Source organism: Momordica charantia (genome assembly GCF_013281855.1).
Source record: "Momordica charantia cultivar OHB3-1 chromosome 7 unlocalized genomic scaffold, Mcharantia_2.0 BLBB01000007.1, whole genome shotgun sequence".
Lineage (NCBI taxonomy): Eukaryota > Viridiplantae > Streptophyta > Magnoliopsida > Cucurbitales > Cucurbitaceae > Momordica > Momordica charantia.
Window position 1 is genome coordinate 4,572,754 of NW_028275165.1, and position 5,842 is coordinate 4,578,595.

The window sequence follows — 5,842 nt, forward strand, 5'->3', positions numbered from 1 at the left end:
TGTTAATGAAACTAGATAGAGATATTGATTTCTTAATAAGTGGGAAAATTAATTGTGTTCGGGAGAGACAGTTATGATTCTTGATTTCTTGACTTATAGATTAATTGCATATTCAATTTTGACGTGTTTAATTTGTCCGCCTGTAGGTTCAGTTGGTGAAATCACTTCCCTAGGACCTACTCTCCATAAGAGTTTTCTTTAGTTTTATTCGCTTTGTTATTTGATTTTTGTGTGTCAAAAGAAATTCTTTGTTGTTTCTGTAGATAAAACTGGACAATAATATCTGTAGTACTTTAGTCACTTGAAACCCAATCCAGTGGACGATATCGGTAAGTACTTACCACTTTTATTACAACTTGACCGTACATTTGTAGTAAGCATTTTCTGCTACAAGTTTTTGGTGTCATTGCCGGGATCGACAATTATTTAGTTGCACTTGATACTGTGGAGAATTTGTTTGATCTTACTTTAGAGTTGTTTTTTTTTTTTAATTTTATTGGCTTTATTTATTTGTTCTTATTTTTCATGGAGTTGATTTGTATGTGCAAGGATAAAGATGCAGTTTTAGTTCCTTTTGATCCTGAAATTGAGAAAACCTGTAAAAGAAATCGAAAGGAGAAAAAGGAGACGACTGAAGATATGGATCCACCACTACTTGTACCAATTGTTCCACTTGTTGAACAACCCCAGCTGAAACAGAATAACCAAAGAACCATTAGAGATTATTGCCAGCCAAACTTTCCTAATCATGTTGGAATAATCAATTTGCCTATTAATGCCAACAATTTTGAGTTGAAACCCGGCCTTATCCAGATCGTTCGAGAAAATTCATTCAAGGTCAGTGCCACAGAAGATCCAAACAATCATTTAACAATGTTTTTAGATGTTTGTGGTACTGTGAAGATGAATGGAGTAACTGATGATCCTTTTCCCTTTTCTTTCCAGGATAATGCACGGGATTGGTTGAAATCCTTGCAACCAGGCAGTGTTAATTCTTGGCAGGTGATGGTTCAAACGTTTCTCACAAAATTTTTCCCCACCTGCCAAGATAGCTCAACTTAGAATAGAGATTGGATCATTCAAGCAAATATAATTATGAGTAACTATTTGAGTCCTGGGAGAGGTACAAGGAGCTTATGAGGAAATGTCCACAACATGGTTTTTCAGATTGGCTGCAGATTCAAATATTTTACAATGGACGAACAAGAACTACACTAGATGTTGCACATGGAGGCACATTACTATCTAAAACACTGGAGAATACTTACATCTTACTGGAGGACATGACAACCAATAGCTTTCAATGCCCCATGAGAGATCGAATGCCAAAAGACTTGCTGGCATCTATGAAATCGACGAGGTAAGTTTCCTAAAAGCTCAAGTTCAAGCTCTGACTACTGTTGTGTCTAAACTTTCAGGACTAGGAACTTCACATTCCTAGTGATACTGAAGTTAACCCACGAGAACATTGCAAAGCCATCACTTTGAAAAGTGGAAAGGAACTCCAGGAGCCTGAAAAGAAAAAAGTTGAAGAACCAGTCATCACAACTGAGGAACGGGAAAATGAGGAGAAAGTTGTAAAGGAGCCCACTCTTGCTCTACAGGTTAACAAACCCACTAGTTCTATTACTTCTAGTCCTCCTAACTCTTCACCTTATCCTCAACGTTTCCAATAGAAAAAGATTAATGCTCAATTTGCCAATTTTTTAGAAATTTTTAAGAAACTTCACATTAATATTACTTTTGCAAATGCGCTGGAACAAATGCACAATTATGTGAGGTTTATGAAGGACATTATGACTGGGAAAAGAAAATTGAAGGCTTATGAAATGGTGAATCTCACTGAAGACTGCAGTGCGATCCTTCAGCAAAAGCTACCACAGAAATTAAAAGATCTAAGGAGTTTTACTATTCCTTGTATTATGATCCTTCATCGTTTAATAAGGCTTTATGTGATCTTGGTGCCAGTATTAATTTGATGTCTTTGTTTGTTTTTAGGAAACTTGGTCTTGGAGAGGTGCAACCAACTACACTATCTTTGCAGATAGCTGATAGATCTATCACTTATCCCAGGGGTGTCATTGAAGATGTTCTAGTCAAAGTTGACAAATTCATTTTCCCTGTGGATTTTGTGGTCTTGGACATGGAAGAAGATTCAGAAATTCCTATCATTTTGGGACGACCTTTCCTGGCTACTGGACGTGTTGTGATAGATGTGAAATTGGGTAAGTTGACTTTGAGAGTTAATGAGGAGGCAGCTGTGTTTGACATATCTCGTGCGATGAAATATCCCAAGGAGGTAAGTACATGTCATAGGATAGATGTTGTTGATGCAATTGTGGCTGAAATTAGCGCTGTTTCATATATTGATCCCCTTGAAAAATGCATGCTTGGTTTTGATATTGAGAAATTAGGGGAATTAGATCAGGATGTTTCTTTTTATCATGATGCTCTTAATTAATTACCAATTATTCATGATAAAAATGTTAAAGTTGATGTGATGGAGCTTAATGAAAAATTGATGAACCTATGAAAGCTCCTACACTTGAATTGAAACAATTACCTCTCATCTTTGATATGCTTTTCTTAGTGAGTCTTCTACTTTTCCTGTTATTATATCTGCTTCTTTGAGCCTAGTAGAAGAAGAAAAATTGTTGAGAATTTTGCGTACTCATAAATCTGCTTTAGGGTGGTTCATTGCTGATATAAAGGGTATTAGTTCTTCTATAGTTATGAATAAAATTTTAATAGAGGATACTTTTCGACCATCAGTTGAGCATCAGAGGAGATTAAATCCGGCCATGAAGGATGTGGTAAAAGCTGAAGTTTTAAAACTCCTTAAGGCATAGATTATTTATGCTATATCTGACAGTTCTTGGGTGAGTCCTGTGCAGGTTATGCCATAGAAAAGAGGGATGACGGTAATAAAAAATGAAAAAAATGAATTCATCTTTACAAGGACAATTGAATAAGGCCACCAAAAAAGATCATTTTCCTCTCTATTGTTTTCTTGATTAGCAGGTTATCCTTACTATTGTTTTCTTGATGGTTATTCAAGTTATAATCAGATCGTGATTGCTCCTTAGGTCCAAAAGAAGACGACATTAACATGTCCTTATGGTACATTTGCCTTTCGGTTAATGCCATTTGGGTTGTGTAACGCCCCTGCTACATTTCACCGATGCATGACAACTATTTTTGCTAATATGGTTGAAGACATCATGGAGGTTTTTATGGATGATTTTTCTGTTTTTGGTTCTTCTTTTGACAGTTGCCTCCATAATCTTTCTCGTGTTTTGCAGCATTCTCAAGAAACTAACATTGTTCTCAATTGGGAAAAATGTCATTTTATGGTCACAAAAGGTGTTTTAGGGCATAAAGTTTATGAGAAGGGATTGGAAGTTGATAGGGCTAAAGTCTTAGCAATCGAACAACTTCATCCCCGACAAATGTGAAGGGAGTTAGGAGTTTTTTAGGCCATGCATGATTCTATAGACGCTTTATTAAAAATTTTTCAAAAGTTGTAAAACCTTTATGCAGTCTTCTTGAAAAAGATGCTCCTTTTCTCTTTACTGATGATTGTTTGCTAGCATTTAATATGTTAAAAGAGAAACTGACTTTTGCACCTGTTATTGTAGTTCCTGATTGGAGTCAATCTTTTGAGATTATGTGTGATGCCACTGACTACGCAGTAGGAACGGTTTTGGGCCAGAGACGAGATAAATTTTTTTAGAGCAATTTATTATGCAAGCAGGACTCTTGACAGTGCACAACAAAATTACACTATCACAGAAAAGAAGATGCTTGCAGTAGTTTTTGATTTTGATAAATTTAGGCCATATGTGTTAGACACTCAAGTGATTGTGCATACTGACCATGCAGCTCTTCGATATTTATTTGATAAGAAGGATGCAAAACCTCGCCTAATTCGATGGATTCTTCTTTTGTAGGAGTTTGATTTTTAGATTAAAGATAGGAAGGGTTGTGAAAATGTGGTAGTTAATCACCTGTCGAGGATCGAATAGGACAATCCCAAAACATTTCCCAGTATAGTATTCCTTGGTTTGCTAACTTTGTTAATTTTCTTGCAGAAGGAGTATTATCACCAGATCTCAACTCCCATCAAAGGAAAAATTCTTGCATGATGTTAAGCATTACTTGTGGGACGAACCTTTACTTTTCAAAATTTGTTATGACCAAATCATTTGAAGGTGCGTACCAACTGAGGAAATTAATAATATTTTGCATGAATGTCACTCCTCACCTTATGGCGGCCACTTTGGACCTACTTGTACTGCTGATAAGGTATTACAATCTAGTTTTTATTGGCCTACCATCTTTAAAGATTGTTATACTTTTGCAAAGACTTGTCATAGGTGCCAACGAACAGGTAATAGTTCTCGACATCACGAAATGCCTTTAACTGCTATTTTAGAGGTAGAATTATTTGACGTTTGGGGTATAGATTTTATGGGTCCTTTTCCTTCTTCACATGGGTATCTATATATTTTATTGGTCGTTGATTATATTTCTAAATGGATTGAAGCTATGACCACGAAAAAGAATGATGCATGTGTAGTGTTACAATTTTTGCATAAGAATATTTTTACTAGATTTCGCACTCCACGTATTATTATTTGATGAAGGCTTGCATTTCTTTAATAAATTTTTAATTCGATGCTCACTAGGTATGGAGTTAAACATAAAATTTCTTTAGCTTATCATCCTCAAACTAATGGTCAAGCTGAAACGTCTAACAAGAAAATCAAGCAGATCTTGGAGAAAACAGTCAAAACAAACTGAAAGGATTGGGCTTTGAAGTTGGACAATGCACTATGGACTTAGAGAACAGCTTTCAAAACACCAATGGGTATGTCACCATATCGATTGGTGTTTGGGAAAGCTTGTCACCTTCGGGTGGAATTGGAACACAAAGCTTATTGGACCATCAAGAAATTGAATTTTAATCTTCAAAAAGCTCGGGAGCAACACCTTTTGAAACTTAATGAGATGGAGGATTGTCATACTTATGAAAATGCCAAGCTTTACAAAGAAAGAACAACAAAGTGGCATGATTAAATGATTCAACACCGATCTTTTGAGCCTAAGCAACAGGTTCTTTTATTTAATTCTCGATTACGTTTATTTGCTGGTAAAATAAAATCTCGATGGTCAGGTCCTTTTTCAATAAAGTAAGTTTTTCCACATGGCGCCATTGAACTACAAGCAAGTGATGGAAGATCTTTCAGAGTCAATGGACAACGACTCAAACAGTATTTTTGCACGGAAGAGAGAAGTTTCGATAAAATTCTTTTGGATGAGCCAAATTGATCGACAGTTGACCATCTAGCTACAGACGTTAAATAAAGCGCTTCTTCGGAGGCACCCATATATTTTTTTTCCTTTGTTTATTTTTGTTCTATTTACATTATTATTATTATTATTATATATATATTTTTGTTTTCATTATTTTTTGGGTTTTTACTAACTTATTTTATTTTTATTTTTGTTTCTTTGTGTAGGAAAAGAGGGTTAAAAAAATCGCGCATGTTGGACGCATGGAAGCGCCCTGCAACGCCTAGCCCAACAGGATTTTCCGAGGTTACAGCACCATGGCGCTCACTTATAGCGCCATAGTGCTATCGCGATTTCTAGTCTCAGAATTCACCCAGATTTCAGCAGGCCTATTTCGAACCCTAAGCGCTGCAGCACTTCCCCCGCCACTCTCCCTCCCTTTTGACTCGATTTTGCTTCAATTTTCCATTGTTTTAGGCCGATTTCGACATCGATTCACAATTTCCACCTTCTATTTCAGGTTCATGTACACCATTGGGGGCGATTT

General features: G+C 36.2%; 1 pseudogene; it reads left to right on the plus strand.

The window, feature by feature from the left end:
- Positions 1 to 525: 525 nt before the first annotated feature.
- LOC148210041 (uncharacterized) lies at positions 526 to 2,461 on the plus strand (annotated as a pseudogene).
- The last annotated feature ends 3,381 nt before the right edge of the window (positions 2,462 to 5,842 follow it).